Here is a 17,990-nt window from a genome sequence, read left to right as displayed (position 1 = left end):
GGTTGGTGACTGATAAACAGTGTATTTGGATGCGTGGTTTTAGTTAGTGTTACTTGTTTGTTCTGTTTTGGTTGTGGAACTATTTCTTTTAGGGTTTTTTTGTGTGTTTTAAATAAGGCTTGACACAGTGAGTAGGACTCGTGTGTGATTTTTCTTTTTTTAAGTGTGGAAACTTAAGTATAACGTTTTCTTTAGGTTCTGAAATTGACGGGACTACTTTCTCGGCTACTTACTGAGTCTTGTAGTTGAGTAGGTTTTTGTAACTCTGATTTTGAAATCAAAGAAGAAAACTGAGGAGACGAAGGAGCTAGAGGAGTTTATCTCCTTCTAGGACAGAAAGGGTTTAGCGCAGAAACTGCTGGCTCTGATGTGGCGCGGGGGTTTCCGTGCGCCGGCCGGGCCGGGCGCGGGGCTCGGCGGCAGGAGAGCGGCGAGCTGTGCGCGTGCGCGGGAGGCGCGCTCCCGCGGGGAGCCGAGCGGAGCCGAACGGAGCCGAGCGGAGCCGAGCGGCTCCGAGTTGAGGCGAGCCGAGCTGCGCCGAAGAGGCGAATCCAGCCGAGTCTAGCGGAGAACAGCCCGAGTGTAGGCGAGGAGCCGAGTGGGGCCGAACCGAGCCGAGCTCCGCCGAGCGCAGCATCCCGAGCAGGGCGGACCGCCGGGGCGGGCTCGGGGTGGATCGGCGCTCTCTGAGGCTCCCCCTCTTGTCCCTCTCTCTACCAATCCTTCTTCCTTTCTTCCTCCTTCCCGTATTCCCCTTCTTTCTCTCTCTATCCCTTAGTTCCCTCTCTCCCCAAAGCCGACCCCTTTCTCTCCCTTTTCGGTCTCCCCTCCCGTCCCCCCCTCTACCCTTCCTTCCTCCTCCCCGTATTCCTGTTCTTTGTCCGCGGACCCTCCCCTCCTCTCCCTCGCAAACCCGACCCCCACTGCCCTGTCCCTATCCCGCTCCTCCGTTCTATTCCTCTTCTCTCCCTCCTCTGTGCACCGTCCCTCTTCCCCGCTCCCGGCCTTTCCCTTGCCCTCCCGCTTTCCTCCGCAGCCCGACCTCCCTCCATACGCTGTCTCACGCCCTGCTAGCCCTCCTCTCTTGCCGTCGCCCCGTTCCTTCTTTCCCCGCAGCCGCGGGGCCGGGGGCGCCGGAGCATAAAGCCCAGAGGGCCGGAGCCCGGCGGCCCCGGGCCCTTGCGGGAGTCCCCGCACGGGGCCGGAGGCTCTCGGCGGATCCCCCCGTGCCGGTCAAACCCCGCCCGGCCCCGCCGGACCTGCGGCTTTGCCGGCATCGCGCTGAGAGCGGCCCCCGCTCGGTGCCGTGCCGTCCGTGCCGCGTCCCCGCCGTCTCTGCCGCTCCCCCTCTCTGCCCCTCGCCCGTGACAGCGAGGCTGGGCAGGAGCTTCGACCCTTCTGGCGGCTGCCCCCCTTTCTTGTTGCGGCAGAGTCCCTTTCGGGGGGGATGTACATGTGGAAAGGGATGGAAGCAAGTGCTGGGCTGCTGTCCGGGGCAGTTAAGACTCCTTCTGTGCCTTCTTTGGGGGCCAGGAAAAAGGGGTGAAGACTCGGGGCTCTGGTGTCATTTGGGGCACCCTAAGGTCCCTAGGAGAGGGACGCACGCTGCGGCGGAGGAGCAGGTGGGTGGCGAATGAGGGGGGGTCCTGCCGGGTGCCGTCCCCCCGAGGGACCCAAAGCTGCCCCCAAAATGCACAGGAAGGGGGGTGTGTAGAATACGACTAAATCCTGGCAAATGTTTCGTTTTTATAGGTATTGGTAAAAATAGGAAAGTATTGCTAAATTCATTTGGAAAGAAAGCCAGAACAGCCCCAGGTATGCGCTGTGAGGATGTAATGTATAATTAATATACGTGTATATAGAAATAGAAATAGAAAATAGAAAAAAATACAAAATCACAGAAATCGATACAATACCTCATAGATATTCTAGTGTATATGTCTTATTATACCACATTACATGTAATATATTATATCTATCTAAATATAGTACGTCAATATACTGTAATATAATATACAAGAGCATATAAATGTAAATATCAAAAGCATGAATATAGAAATATTCAAATATAGTTTAAAATAAAAGGATTTTTAAAATTTTGTATTTGTTAGTAGGCAGGGTTTTTATTGTAAAAATTAGAAATAGAAATAAGTTAGAAATCTATGTATAGAAGTATATCATACGTACATTAAAATCTATATAAAAATTAAAATGTAAGTAAATAGAAGTATTAGCAGTATGTATGAAATATAATATATATAATGTTTTATCTATCTTGTTATCTTATTATATATATGATATACATTTATAAATATAATCCATCCATAGAAAGTATAAATGCAAATGTGATTATAATGATGAAAATATGCTATAAATATTTAAATATTGTTTAAAGAAAGGGCTTTTTTGGTTTTTATTTGGTTCGAGGCAGGGTTTTTATTAAAAAAAATATGAATATACATTTTATTTTGATAGACTTCTAAATATAAAAATATATAATCAATGTACAAAGATAGATATAAAATATAAGTAAAAATAAGTAATAGGAAGAGATAGAATATAAATAACGACATATATCAATCTACCTTTAAAATGCAAATTTGAATATAAATGCGAAAAATATATAGATAAATTTACAAACCGTTTAAAAGAGTTTTTTTTTTTTTTTTTTAGGTTTTTACTTGGATAGATGCAGGGATTTTATTTTTAAAAATATAAACCTTTTAGAAATATCAATCTAAATATAGAAATATGTAATCCATATATTAAGACATGCATAAAAATATAAAATAAAATAAACTTTAAGTAATATGAATGAATGTAAGAAATTATAAAATGATCATTATACATCAGTATACATTTTAAATCAAAATGTGAATATAAATATAAAAAATATAAAAATAATATAGATTGAAATATAGCTTAAAAGAAAAGATTTTTTATTTTGGTTATTATTGGGTTAGAGGCAGGTTTTTTTTTTTGTTTTTTTTTTTGTCGGTGTTTTTTGGTTTCGTGCGGGCTGTTTAGGGGCATTTATTGCAGAGGATGTTTTGAAGGGGGTCGCGCCTGTTCTTCTTTGCGCGCCTTCCCCGCCTGCAGCCCCAGGGCGGGCGGCAGTGCCGCCGCCTTGTGGCCAGAGTGCGGGACTGCAGCCCTCGCCCGAGGTCCTCCCGCGGCCGCCATCTTGGGAGTGGGTTGTCGCGGACTCGCTTGACCTTCCCAATATGGCGGCAAAAAAGGCGGGAAAAACGAGGACCACGGTCTGTTTACTGCACTGCCTGCACGCCACCCTGACGCCGGCGCCGCCCCGCGGGATTTTTTTCGCTTTTTCCCGTGTCGTGGCCACGGACTGTGAGCTCAGCGGCTGCGCCGGCGGTCAGGTTGTGAGCGGGCGCCGACAGGCATCGGCAAAAACGCCTCTCCCTTCCGAGGGCCTCACCCTGCCGCCATCTTGAAAGTGTCGCGGCGGCCGGGACACTCTTGACCTTCTCAATATGGCGGATAGAAAAAAAAAAAAAAAAAAAAAAAAAAAAAAAAAAAAAAAAAAAAAGGCGCGGGAAAATCGTGGTCCGCGTGCTGCACTGCCCGCGCGCCACGCAGGCGCCGCCCCGCCGGGATTTCCCGCGGCCTTGCCAGTACTGCGGACACGGGCTGTTGCCACACTTGCGCCGCGGGCGGGTGGCTTTCAGGCAGCATTTTTCTTTTAAATAAGAGATCGTTAATATTAATATCATAGAGCTACAATTTGGTTACAGGCAGGGCTTTTATTTTAAATAACAGAACTATTTTTGCAATATAAATATAGAAATGCATAATATATATCTAGATCTATAAAAAGATAAAATAGAAATAAATAGAAGTCATAGGAAGATATTTAATATAGAATCGAAATAACATCATGCATCAATATACATGATAAATGGGAATGTGAAAAGTATAAATATGAAAGATAGTTAGAGAGAGTTTAAAAGAAAAGGATTTTGGAGGGGTTGTATTGGGTTAGAGGCAGTGTGTTTTAGTTTGTGTGCGGGTGTTTTTTGGGCCATTTATTTTTCAGGATTTTTCCAAGGGGATCGCCCCCGTTCTTTTCTGCCTCCCTTCCCTCCGGGCGAGCGGCAGCCCCCGGCTGTGGCCGCCGGCGGTGCTGCCGCCTTGTGGACAGAGAGCGGTACTGCAGCCCCCCCCCCAGCCAGCGCCCTGCCCCTCGCCGCTGGGTGCCGGCTGACGGGGGGAAGGACGGCTGCCGAGCGTGGGAAGGGCGAGGCGCGGGAGCGAGCGGCAAGCGGGGCGGTGTCTGTAAATAGAGGGGAGGGGTGAAGGAGATTCGGGAGAGCAAAGGGACCCGATGACCGAGAAGAACGGCAGCGGCGAGGGCGGCCCGGCGGGGCCGCTTTCGGCGGGCGGCGGAGGCGCGGTCGCAGCGCTCACGGGCCGGGGGCGGCGGGCGGGGGGCGAGCGGCGTCGGAACAGGGCTGCACTCCCCTTTCCCGATCCCCGCGCGCGTCCCTCTCTAGACGCTGGAAGCGACCGCGTGCCGGAAAATGCCGCCGGGGCGGCGGAGCGGGGCCCCGGCTTTCCCCGCCCCTCCTGCCGCCATCTTTGGAAGGTCAAGCGAGTCGTCGCCGTCCCGCCGCGTCCCTGTCTCGTCCCGCCGCGTTCCCGCCGCCTCCCCGTGCTTCCCCGCCGTCTCCACTCTGACACGATCCGCCCCCGTCCCGGACCCCCTCCGCTGCAGGGAAATGCAGGAGAACGCGAAAGCATCGGGGCAGAGCAGCCGCTGGAGGTGCCCGAGCCGTCTCCCCCTTGCCCGCAGGGCCGGAGTTGCCCACCGCCGGGAGCTGACAGGTACGCTGACAGCACGGGCGGCTCCGGCACGCTTTGCCTCGCTGTGTTCCGGTGCCGTGCTGCTGCGGGAGGACGGGGCCAGCGCTCCAAAGGCCAGAGCAGAGCGCTGGCGAATGGGAGGCGAGGAAGGCTTGGGCTAAGGATGGATTGAAACCGGGCTGCCTGTAAGTGCGCAGAGAGACCTTTGTCATCCACGCTGCCAAAAGGAGCACCTGGTACACCCTATAGGTGTGCCTTGTGTTGCACGTGTTTTCATTTCCTGTTTGTGTCGTCCCAAAAAGCAGGGACGGAGCAAATGGGACTGGTTCCCACTGTTGCTGTGTGAAGGCTTTTTACAGGCTGCTGTATTGATGTCATCTTTTTTTCACCCCAAGCTTGGCTTCTCCCATGCTTTTCCCGTAGCTGCTGCATTGGGTGTCCCCAGGAGGGCTGGGTCCCTCAGCAGGGGTCTTAGGAGTTGCTATGGATTCTGATTTTTCTGAAGCTGTATGGAGGCGTGCTAGCGAATCAGCTCTTTTCTCTCCTGAAAAGCTTTCCATCTATGTCCACCCGTGCGTCTCTGTGTTTTAATCACATAGCCGGACGCGTTGAGGTTTTTACTTTCTAAGCCAAAAGCTGAAGCAGATGACTGTTTGCTTTGTGTGTGTGAGGAGTGGCATTTGTGCTGGAGAGCTGCGGTTGGGAACAAAAGATGGACTTAATGTGCTCTGGGGACGGGCACGGGAGGAAACGCACAGAAAGGCAAGCAGTGATGATTGCGGAGGAGAAATGAGAGGTTGTTGCTTCCGATCCGTGGGGACTTTCCTTGGGAATGATCGATCAGAGAGCATATGGAAGTAGAGAGCATCTTCTGGCTGCTTCTGTTCTGTAAACTTCTCCCTGGCTTCACAGGTCCGTGCTGGAGAGTGGGAGAAAGGTCCCTGCTGTTTGCCGTGTCCTGGGTGGGCACAGAGCTCTGACCTTGGCCAGATGGGCTGGTGAGTATTGAATCAATCCCTGCCTCCTCGTGAACAAGTTGTTTGAAGGAGTTTGAGGCAGGGACGGCTTTTAGCCGGGTGCAGTTCAGTTTCTTTCTCACAGGTTTCCGGGTGTTTTGATCCTGACGTCACCAAACCCTCAGATTTGCTGAACTGGGGCTCTTACCTGCGTGACCCGTGAAATGTCCCGGAAGCTGATCGATGTCTTTGTGCTCCTGCTGTGTTCATTTGGGCTGTGCTTCAGGCTTCTCTCCCGGGGCCCTTGCCGTTGCTGTATCTCTTGGATGCCGTGCAGAACGGAATCAGGCAGCCAAGCCTCAGGTTCACCTTCTCCCTCACCCTCTGCGCTGCTCGTGTGGCACAGCAGATCCTGAAGCCAGGTACTGGAACGTGCTGCGTGTGTCACTGCTGGGGTGAAAAACAGAGGCCTGGGGAGTGTCGATCCCCTCACCTGCTCTGTGCTCGTGCGCTCTTGCCTGAGCTTTTCCTCCTGGGCAAGAGAAGGGGAGGGTGGGCAGCAATGGGAACGCGCCTCAGAGCAAAGGCCTTCTGCAGTTGCCGGGCTGTTCTCCCAGCTCGGAGCGCTGCACGCTCACTGACTGCAGCTTCCACAAATTGTCATCCGTGCTTGTGGATTGGGAGCGCTGTCCTCCTCCACCATGCCAGCTTTTTCTCTTTACAGAGGAGCACGTGTACATAAGGGTAAAGAGATTCCTTCTGTCACACCGGTATTTGGACCTGAGAAAGGTACCAGGTTTTCTCCAGCTTTTCTACAGTTTTGATTTTGAGGTAAGAGTCCCATTTTAGGTACCCAGTAATTCTTCAGAAATGTATTAGAAACAGCCGCAAAAATACAATGAAACCTCATTCTCCCACAGGTAGTTAATTAGAAGCGTCTTTCTTCTGTTTCATATAGGAATTCAAAATGTTATTTCTGTGAGGTTTTTGTTGTCTTCTTAATACTAACGCACAATGAGTTGTGCTGTGTATGCTCTGTGAGCACAAGAAAAGAATGTTCTGCCCCGGCTAGCTACAATTCCTCTTTGAGTTTAGGTTAGTAACTTGGAGTTCAACTGAAGTATTTTAGAAACAGCAACTTCTAAAATTCCATTTCCACTGCATGTTTGGGCTGCAGACTGACTGTTCCCAATGGATGTTAGCGATTAAATTTGATAGGAATGGAAAATTGAGAAGTCCAGAACAAGCTGTGGTAATTCCTGAGCTGGCACTCAGAGGGAACCGGGGTTTTGTGCTCTTAGGAGCAGGTATCCTTTGGAAATGTCGGAATGTCTGACGGTGGTATTTTTCTTTATGGCTTCCAGTACAAAACAGCACGAGTGGATCCTCAGATTTCTTGGGGAAGGGCTGCGTGACAAACATTGCTGTGAGCTCTATGTCTACCAGAGGATTTTCCAGGTCATTCTTGCCTTTTTCAGCAGTCCTTTGTGTGACCAGGGCTCCCAGGTAAGAATTGAAAAAGAACAGTTCCCAAATACCCCAAAACCACAAAAGCTTGTATTGGCCTCGAGATCTCAAGTACCAAACAGAAAGGAATAGCTGATTCTGCCTTGGTCCTCTTGAAAATCTGTTCCTTGTTGGTTTTGTGGATGTGTGGAGGGAGAAATAATTTTGCTTGTGTCTAAACCGGTCCCATCCTTATCCCCTGAAACTGGGACCGGTTCCTGCCGTCGTGGAGCCTCACGGGGGTGCCGTGGTTTTGCTCCTGCAGTCGGGGCCTTTTCTTTTTGGGGTCTCTATTTCCCCAGCCAGCACGTTTGTCACCTGCACAGTGCTTCGGCAGGAGGGAAACTCGCCTGCCGGGAGCTCTCAGGTTTGGGAGCATCCACCCTGAGGATTTCAGGTATCAAAACCTCGGACAAAAAGAGAAAATTGTCTTGCTACCTGAATACTTCTTGTAAGAGCAGCACCTGTGGTGCGAAGCGTTGAAGGGAGAATGTCTTTCCTTCTCTGGAGTTGCTGAGAACAGGCGGTGTTCATTTTAGCTGGAAGTTGATCGGGTACCAGCCAAATTGCTCATTTTATTTTAGATAATCAGATCTTGGCTGTAAAAGAACAAGTTGCATTCTCTGTTTCAGCGTCGTATTCTGGAGATACGACAGAGTGCTGCCCGTGTCACCTCTAGAGCTGCCCATGAGCTGATAGAGGATCACAGCCTCCTCTCGGGGGTCCTGCACGGCTTAGAGAAAAGGTAACCAGGGAAGTACGGGAGAAATGGGGACAATTTCCTGTCCACGGCTGAAGAATGACGTGGCTGAGGATGAAAGCAAGGGGGACAGACCTGGAGACGGGGGCACCGAGGGCTGCACTGGCAGAACTTGCTGAACTCTGAGGTGTCCCTTGTGTTTTTGAGAAGAGAATCAAGAGGCTTTCAGGTGGTGGTAGGAGGGACGATGGTGGGGGGGCTGTGTGATTTGGGAATCACTTCCTTGACAAAGCAAAAGGACACCTTGTGCTGGTGTCTTTAGCTTTTAAATTTCAAGCAGCCTCAGTTCCCATCCTGTCACAGGACCTGCTGCACAGGAAGTGGCACAGTAATGGATTTGAGCTGTCTCGAACGTTATTTCTCCTCCCCTTGCCTCTCCCTGACAAAAAAAATCTCTTCTGCAGGCACAGAGTGCCCTGACAGGTTCAGGCAAGTGCACCAAAAGTGCCCTAGAATATGGTCCCCCGTAGGAGATGGACCAGCTGCTGGTGAGGATCTGCCTTTCAAATGTGGTTTTCTTTTTTTTCTTTTTGTTCTGTTTTATTTTGTTTTTCAGGTTTCTGGAGAACAAGGTGATAAATAAAATGATTTCCTTACTCCATCCTCTATGGCTAATAAATTTAGGAGACAAGAGAGAAAACAGGAATCGGTCGCAGATGCTGCTGTTGAGATGGATATATGATCTATCTATCTGTAGATAGATATATGTATATACGTATATCTGTGTAGTGATAATAATGGGATTTTTTATGATACGTTGCTTCATCGTTGTATATTTTTAATAAAGTGAGATTTTAAGTTATTAGTTATGATATTTTATTATAGTTATTGGCTAAAGTAACATTTTCTTGTATTTTATTGGTATCAAGTAATTAATGTTAATCGTTAATTGGTAAGAGTTTGTAATGAGTTATTAAGCTGTGAATATTGTTCATTAAGGTACGTCTTTTTTAACTGTAGGTATTTTCATGTGTTTATATGGGTTTTTATGTTAATGATTTGGGGTTTTGATGTTATGAATATATTAGTATTTTATTAGGTTTTTCTTGTTAGTTTAGTTGTTTGGTGTGTAGATTATTCATGAAGTATGTTTATCTATAAATGTTTTAAATTTAAGTTATAAATCTACTTGTTAAGGATTTTTGTAGAGTTCTATGTAAAAATTTAAATCGGTAGGGGAGATAAAAAGCGGTAATTATTAATAAGATGAGTATTTTAGTTTTTAATAATGATTTAAGTTATTTAGTGATGTTTTAATTCTTGAAAATATTATTTCGTTATTTTTTATTTATGTGTGATTGATTAATTTAAAATTTTTGTAATGTTTTTGTAAATTGATTTCTTGTGATTTCATCAATTTATATATTTTTTAAATGTTTTATATTTATGATTGTGTGTGAATAATAAAAAATGAACAGTTGTTTTATTTTGTAAGGTAGTATGTTTAAAGATGTTCCTATTTGGCAGTAATTTATTTAATGTTATAGATGTGTTATTGTTTCATTTGGCTAGTTAATAAGTAAGTTCATTTAATGTGGTTCAAGTGTGAGTTGTAGTTATTTTAGGTGTTAAAAGAGATGCAGAAATAATAGAATTAGGTTATTAAAAGGTCGTACTGTTTTGATCCTGAGAAGTAAATTTGTGTTGGAGCGATTGGGTATTTTTGGGTGGGTGTTCTTTTTTTTTGGTTGTTTGTTTGTGGTTTTTTTGGGGTTTTTTTTTTGGGGTTTTTTTAATGTATTATTGTTAAGTTTGGTCTTAGTGGATTAATTGTTTTAAATTGTAGGTTTGCTGTTTTGAGGTAACTTCTTTGTGGTTTGGTGTGGTTTGGGGGTTGTTTTGTAACTAAATATTGTACAAGTATTTGTTTGTAATGATTTGAGTAATTTGACTTTTGGTGGTTTACCTGTAATTTGGGGTATGAGTGTATAAATGTTATTTGAAGAGTTTATGTTATGTGTAAGTTTTTTGATTTGCAATTTAGTGTTTGTAAAGGATAAGGTTAGTTGTGAGGAGGTATACAAACGAGACACGTTGAAAAGAGATTTTTCGGGTTGGTGACTGATAAACAGTGTATTTGGATGCGTGGTTTTAGTTAGTGTTACTTGTTTGTTCTGTTTTGGTTGTGGAACTATTTCTTTTAGGGTTTTTTGGTGTGTTTTAAATAAGGCTTGACACAGTGAGTAGGACTCGTGTGTGATTTTTCTTTTTTTAAGTGTGGAAACTTAAGTATAACGTGTTCTTTAGGTTCTGAAATTGACGGGACTACTTTCTCGGCTACTTACTGAGTCTTGTAGTTGAGTAGGTTTTTGTAACTCTGATTTTGAAATCAAAGAAGAAAACTGAGGAGACGAAGGAGGTAGAGAAGTTTATCTCCTTCTAGGACAGAAAGGGTTTAGCGCAGAAACTGCTGGCTCTGATGTGGCGCGGGGGTTTCCGTGCGCCGGCCGGGCCGGGCGCGGGGCTCGGCGGCAGGAGAGCGGCGAGCTGTGCGCGCCGCGCGGGAGGCGCGCTCCCGCGGGGAGCCGAGCGGAGCCGAACGGAGCCGAGCGGAGCGAGCGGCTCCGAGTTGAGGCGAGCCGAGCTGCGCCGAAGAGGCGAATCCAGCCGAGTCTAGCGGAGAACAGCCCGAGTGTAGGCGAGGAGCCGAGTGGGGCCGAACCGAGCCGAGCTCCGCCGAGCGCAGCATCCCGAGCAGGGCGGACCGCCGGGGCGGGCTCGGGGTGGATCGGCGCTCTCTGAGGCTCCCCCTCTTGTCCCTCTCTCTACCAATCCTTCTTCCTTTCTTCCTCCTTCCCGTATTCCCCTTCTTTCTCTCTCTATCCCTTAGTTCCCTCTCTCCCCAAAGCCGACCCCTTTCTCTCCCTTTTCGGTCTCCCCTCCCGTCCCCCCCTCTACCCTTCCTTCCTCCTCCCCGTATTCCTGTTCTTTGTCCGCGGACCCTCCCCTCCTCTCCCTCGCAAACCCGACCCCCACTGCCCTGTCCCTATCCCGCTCCTCCGTTCTATTCCTCTTCTCTCCCTCCTCTGTGCACCGTCCCTCTTCCCCGCTCCCGGCCTTTCCCTTGCCCTCCCGCTTTCCTCCGCAGCCCGACCTCCCTCCATACGCTGTCTCACGCCCTGCTAGCCCTCCTCTCTTGCCGTCGCCCCGTTCCTTCTTTCCCCGCAGCCGCGGGGCCGGGGGCGCCGGAGAATAAAGCCCAGAGGGCCGGAGCCCGGCGGCCCCGGGCCCTTGCGGGAGTCCCCGCACGGGGCCGGAGGCTCTCGGCGGATCCCCCCGTGCCGGTCAAACCCCGCCCGGCCCCGCCGGACCTGCGGCTTTGCCGGCATCGCGCTGAGAGCGGCCCCCGCTCGGTGCCGTGCCGTCCGTGCCGCGTCCCCGCCGTCTCTGCCGCTCCCTCTCTCTGCCCCTCGCCCGTGACAGCGAGGCTGGGCAGGAGCTTCGACCCTTCTGGCGGCTGCCCCCCTTTCTTGTTGCGGCAGAGTCCCTTTCGGGGGGGATGTACATGTGGAAAGGGATGGAAGCAAGTGCTGGGCTGCTGTCCGGGGCAGTTAAGACTCCTTCTGTGCCTTCTTTGGGGGCCAGGAAAAAGGGGTGAAGACTCGGGGCTCTGGTGTCATTTGGGGCACCCTAAGGTCCCTAGGAGAGGGACGCACGCTGCGGCGGAGGAGCAGGTGGGTGGTGAATGAGGGGGGGTCCTGCCGGGTGCCGTCCCCCCGAGGGACCCAAAGCTGCCCCAAAATGCACAGGGAGGGGGGTGTGTAGAGTACTACTAAATCCTGGCAAATGTTTCGTTTTTATAGGTATTGGTAAAAATAGGAAAGTATTGCTAAATTCATTTGGAAAGAAACCCTCTCTCTATCCACTCATTTGTATCCAGGAATGTAGGAAACTCTGACTGGGCATGGGTAGTAGTTTTGAAAATAATGCCATAACGTTTTGATCTAGGAATGAACCAAGCAAGTGCCCTGAAACCATCAGAACAGCTTCAGGGGCTGAAGGGAATAGAAAGGGCGCTCTGGCACCTTTTGCCTCCATTCTCTGCCAGTCCCCAAAACGTGTCACAGTCCCGTAAGAGGCGTTTGTCATCCAGACTGCCAAAATGAAGACCTGTAAAATCCTAGCTCTGCCTTTTGTTTAACGTGTTTTTACTTCATATTTATGTCATCACAGAAAGCAAGGAAAGGAGAAATGTGACTGGTTCCCACTATTGCTGTGTGCAGGCATTTTGAAAGGCTGGTGTACTTATGTTCTCTTTTTCCACTCCAAGCTTGACTTTTTCCCTCCTTTTTCGAGGTCTGCTGCTTTGGGTGTCCCAAGGAGGGCTGGGTTCCTCAGCAAGGGTCTTAGGAGCTGGTGCTGATTCTGCTTTTTCTGAAGGTGTATCAAAGTGTGCTTCCAAAATGACTATTTTGTCCACTGGAAAGCTTTCCCTCAATGACCATCAATGCATGTGCGTGTTTTAATCGTCTAACCAGACGGACTAAGAAAAGCCAACACCCCTAGTGGATTTCTGCTTGGTGTGTGTCTGTGAGAAGTGGGCTGTGTGCTGGACAGGGAGAGGCGCTGTTGGAGAGTGGCAACAGCGCCAGGTGTGCGCTGTGAGGATGATGAGGGCTCAGAGCAGCCCCAGGTGTGAACTGTGAGGATGATGAGGGCTCAGAGCAGCCCCAGGTGTGAACTGTGAGGATGATGAGGGCTCAGAGCAGCCCCAGGTGTGAGCTGTGAGGATGATGAGGGCTCAGAGCAGCCCCAGGTGTGAGCTGTGAGGATGATGAGGGGGCGGCTCCTGCCGGCGGCTGTTTTAGGGGGTTTGCCTCAGCTCACTCTTGCATGGAGCTGTTGGGGAAGAGGAGTTTGGGGGGGGGGGGGCTCCCGGGGTTGTCTCATGGAAGGACGGTGAGAGCTTCAGACAGGGTCTGGGGGATCGCTTGGATACCTGGAGCATTGCTCAGAGGAGGTGCCGAGGGACAAACCTTTGTGCCGGGAAACAGCAGCCAAACAGGTGAGACGGTGTGCCTTTGTAGGGGGGACTTTTCTCCTTTCCCTTTTAAATTTCGTTTTGCCAATCCCTCCCCATTGCTCCCCGAAAAAAAAAAAAAAAACCCACCAAAAAAACCAAAAAACCCCAAAACAAAAAAACAAAAAAAAAAAAACAAAAAAAAAAAAAAAACCAACCAAAAACCCAAACAAACTAGGGTTTATTAAGACAAAAGAAATTCAAAATGAGGGAAGCAACTTCTCTTCCATTATTGCCTGTGTTTGAACTGGGTGGGATTCCCGTGCACTCGTGGTTTTGAGGGTCTTGATTGAAGGAAAACATGCCTTTTCCAGGGTGTTAGGGGTATCCCGGGGTGGCAGCGAATCCCTGTGTTCTATTTCAAATAGAAGGGGAAAAATATTGTTGTTGTATGCTGGGTTTTGACTTGAGGGTAGCCCCCCCCCCCCCATTTTCATCATCCTGAGGTTTAAATGGAGGGGGTAGTTGGTAGGGGACGTGTTGTCCGTCCTTGTAAAGGGTTTGGATTGCGGTAAAAATCCCCCTTTTACTATCATTTGAGGAAAGTACTTTCTTTTCTGCTCTTACAGGGGATGAAACTGAAGGGGAGAACACATTTATTTGCCCTTGTTGAAGTGAGGCGAGCACCTGAGTGTGGCGTAAGTTCCGGGGGTTGAATTGAAGGAGGCTGCAGCTCTCGCAGCGTTTGAAGGGTTGAAATCGGGCTGTGCCGCTGCATTGGAGGGCGCTTCTTCTGCCCCTGGCCCGGCAGCCAAGGCTGTGGCGCGGGAGCTGCTGGCGTTGCCTGGGGAGCTGCCGAGGTGGAAGGGGACTTGGGCGCGGCCGGGCTGGCGCGGGACTGCCGGAGCCGCGCCGGAGCGAGGCGTGCGGAGCCGAGGGGAGCTTTGCCGGGCCGGCGGGCGGGAGAGGCGGCGCGGGCGCTGCGCCGGTGCCGGCCGGTGCCGGTCGCTCCGTCCGCTCCGGGCGCGGGGCTCGGGCGCCGCCGGGGCCCCCTGCAGCCCTCAGGAGCCGCCGGAGGAGCCGCTTTCTTACCGGAAGCCGCCTTCCGCCCGGTGCTGGGAGCGCGGCTTTTACTTTTGCAAAGTTCCTTGATGTTGTGACTTTGAGGTGGTTTTTAGGAATTGATTTTATCGTTTTATTTCGTTCGTAGTTGATGTATGATAACGGACATGGTGTACTTCTTGAATGTTACGGTTCTTGTTTCAGGTGCTGATGGCAAGGGTTTTTTGGGATTGAGTTTTGTTGAATATTGTTTGTTGTGGAATTTGCTAGATTTTTTTCTTTTGATTTTTTTTTTTTTACTATGTAGTAATATTTTGATGCTATAAAAATATAATTAAAACAGTAAAATTTTAAGAGGATCTGTTGTTTAAGGTCTACAAAAGTCTATATGGGTCATACCATGAAGTAGAGGGTAGGTTTATAATTCTGCTGGAGTGGGTTTTGTAAGTGTGAGTATGAAGTGTTCGTTTTGATGGGTTTTAGGTACTGTCCTGTAGTTAATCAGTGAGGTATTTATAATATTGGAAATTGCATTATTATTTATTGTATAATAGAGGTTTTATTCATTTAGTTTGTTTGATTGTCGTGTATGTTTTGTTTGTTGTTGCAGAGAATCTGTGAAATACTGATTATGGTAACAGGTTTCTTTGGTGTTCTTGATTGTAGCTGAGCAAGGGGCCACAGTCGGTGACTCTAGGAGACTGCCAGCGGGCGAGGCGGCCTTCCTCGGCACCGGACGTGGATTCTCTTTCCCGGACATCCGAGAGATAAGTCGAGGGCTGGGACCCTGAGAGGGGATGGAAGCGAGGCGCTGGGAGGGCTTTTGGAGGCAGCTTTGGAGATGGGGGTGGCCCTTTAGGCCACATAAAGGAAAAGCCTCACAGTGCTGCAGTGCTCAGGGCAGAGCAGTGCCGGTGCACAGTGTGTCACTTGTCTGTCGTGCCTTCTGTGTCTTTTGCCTTAGTCCTTTGAGGGGCTTATCGGAAGCCCGGGCGTCCATCTTAGCGTCTTTCATCTCTGTGTTCCTCGGCCCCGTGCTGATTCCTTCTCGCCTTTGGCTCGGGAGCCCGGACAGGCATCAGAGTAGCATCCGGTCAGATGTCTTTTGAGGTCTTGTTCTGGGCTGTTCTCGACAGCTGTGATTTGTGACAATAGTGACGGCAAGGATGCGTTCTAGCAGATTAGGCCTCGTAGCGATGCGGAGATCCGTAGAGCATTCTGACGCTAGGGTTGTCGGGCATCCTTCTCTGCCTTGCTTGGAATAGGTCATTCAGTTAGCATCTTGTTCCTGCAGGGTTCTCTGAGCCTTAGAGGCTCGCCATCAGTCTCAGCTAGGTCATCTCATTCTGCAGTCTCTGGCTCCCTGAGGGCATTCTTCTCGCTCAGAGCTTTCTCCCCCTGTTGTGTCCCCTTGTTTGTCTTGTTCTGTGTCACGGGTGTCTGGGTATTTGGCCTGGAGCTGCTCTGCCCTGCTGCATAGCCTGGTGTAGGTCTAGAATGGGGCGTGTCCTGGAAATTTGTAATGTGGGGTGTATTTGGACTCTAGATGGGATCTGTAGATTGATGAAGGCTATCTGGAGCTGTTAAGTTATCCTGCAGTGCTCTGACTTTTGTGCTAACGTTCTTTCAGACGCAGCCAGATGGAATCCGTGGCAGAGGGCCCCGTCCCGGGTGAGGGGGGTCCCCCGAGAAGGTCAGTCACCGTTTGTCTTTGCAGGGGGAGTATAAATGGTGCCTCTGTATTACAGCTATTTTCTTTGTTGTTATTTTTAGGAACTAAAGCCAGATACTAGCGGTCAAGGTAAGTGGGCAAGGTGAGCAGTGAGCGGTGGCAGGCAGCAGTTGTTCTTGCTCCGGTCTCAATTCCCGGTGCAGCTCTTAGGCTCCGTTCTTGTTTGCGTGCTCTAGGCGGTCCGCTCGTATTACGCCGAGACCCCCCTCAGCAACGGGGCCGCAGACCCCCGCTTCGTCACTCTCGTTGGAATTCGGGAAGCAGTGCACGGAACTGTGATGAAGCCTTGATCTTTGTCATTTGAAGGTGTCACCCGGGGAGCCTTCAGGAGCGGCCGAGGAGTTGCTGTAAGTCGGGGAGCTAGGGAGGAGGAGCCAGGGTCCGCTTGAGTTTCAGCAATGCCACGTCACCTCGTCTCCTCTTCACCCAGGCAGACCCTGCCGCGAGGGCATCGGCCTCCGGGCGCGGCCAGATGAGGCGGACGTTCTTAGGAGAATGGTGAGTAGCAGAATTGTTATTGGTTATTGGCCGCTGTGCAGCTAAGATCCTGCAGTGATGTTTGGTGTTCTTGATTGTAGCTGAGCAAGGGGCCACAGTCGGTGACTCTAGGAGACTGCCAGCGGGCGAGGCGGCCTTCCTCGGCACCGGACGTGGATTCTCGTCCCCGGACATCCGAGAGATAAGTCGAGGGCTGGGACCCTGAGAGGGGATGGAAGCGAGGCGCTGGGAGGGCTTTTGGAGGCAGCTTTGGAGATGGGGGTGGCCCTTTAGGCCACATAAAGGAAAAGCCTCACAGTGCTGAAGTGCTCAGGGCAGAGCAGTGCCGGTGCACGGTGTGTCACTTGTCTGTCGTGCCTTCTGTGTCTTTTGCCTTAGTCCTTTGAGGGGCTTATCGGAAGCCCGGGCGTCCATCTTAGCATCTCTCATCTCTGTGTTCCTCGGCCCCGTGCTGATTCCTTCTCGCCTTTGGCTCGGGAGCCCGGACAGGCATCAGAGTAGCATCCGGTCAGATGTCTTTTGAGGTCTTGTTCTGGGCTGTTCTCGACAGCTGTGATTTGTGACAATAGTGACGGCAAGGATGCGTTCTAGCAGATTAGGCCTCGTAGCGATGCGGAGATCCGTAGAGCATTCTGACGCTAGGGTTGTCGGGCATCCTTCTCTGCCTTGCTTGGAATAGGTCATTCAGTTAGCATCTTGTTCCTGCAGGGTTCTCTGAGCCTTAGAGGCTCGCCATCAGTCTCAGCTAGGTCATCTCATTCTGCAGTCTCTGGCTCCCTGAGGGCATTCTTCTCGCTCAGAGCTTTCTCCCCCTGTTGTGTCCCCTTGTTTGTCTTGTTCTGTGTCACGGGTGTCTGGGTATTTGGCCTGGAGCTGCTCTGCCCTGCTGCATAGCCTGGTGTAGGTCTAGAATGGGGCGTGTCCTGGAAATTTGTAATGTGGGGTGTATTTGGACTCTAGGTGGGATCTGTAGATTGATGAAGGCTATCTGGAGCTGTTAAGTTATCCTGCAGTGCTCTGACTTTTGTGCTAACGTTCTTTCAGACGCAGCCAGATGGAATCCGTGGCAGAGGGCCCCGTCCCGGGTGAGGGGGGTCCCCCGAGAAGGTCAGTCACCGTTTGTCTTTGCAGGGGGAGTATAAATGGTGCCTCTGTATTACAGCTATTTTCTTTGTTGTTATTTTTAGGAACTAAAGCCAGATACTAGCGGTCAAGGTAAGTGGGCAAGGTGAGCGGTGGCAGGCAGCAGTTGTTCTTGCTCCGGTCTCAATTCCCGGTGCAGCTCTTAGGCTCCGTTCTTGTTTGCGTGCTCTAGGCGGTCCGCTCGTATTACGCCGAGACCCCCCTCAGCAACGGGGCCGCAGACCCCCGCTTCGTCACTCTCGTGGGAAGTCGGGAAGCAGTGCACGGATCTGTGATGAAGCCTTGATCTTTGTCATTTGAAGGTGTCACCCGAGGAGCCTTCAGGAGCGGCCGAGGAGTTGCTGTAAGTCGGGGAGCTAGGGAGGAGGAGCCAGGGTCCACTCGAGTTTCAGCAATGCCACGTCACCTCGTCTCCTCTTCACCCAGGCAGACCCTGCCACGAGGGCATCGGCCTCCGGGCGTGGCCAGATGAGGCGGACGCTCTTAGGAGAATGGTGAGTAGCAGAATTGTTATTGGTTATTGGCCGCTGTGCAGCTAAGATCCTGCAG

General features: G+C 50.2%; 1 long non-coding RNA gene across 1 annotated transcript; it reads right to left on the bottom strand.

Moving 5' to 3' along the window:
• Positions 1-13,230: 13,230 nt before the first annotated feature.
• On the bottom strand, positions 13,231-13,869 carry LOC128821185 (uncharacterized). Its single transcript, XR_008441026.1, has 2 exons — positions 13,694-13,869; positions 13,231-13,421 (listed from the first exon to the last, which is right to left on the bottom strand). It is a non-coding gene; the product is annotated as an uncharacterized LOC128821185 (long non-coding RNA).
• Positions 13,870-17,990: the final 4,121 nt, after the last annotated feature.

The sequence above is a fragment of the Vidua macroura genome, chromosome 35 (genome assembly GCF_024509145.1).
Source record: "Vidua macroura isolate BioBank_ID:100142 chromosome 35, ASM2450914v1, whole genome shotgun sequence".
Classification (NCBI taxonomy): Eukaryota; Metazoa; Chordata; class Aves; order Passeriformes; family Viduidae; genus Vidua; species Vidua macroura.
Note: the sequence above shows the minus strand (reverse complement) of the source record. Positions and strands in the feature narration are given on the sequence as shown.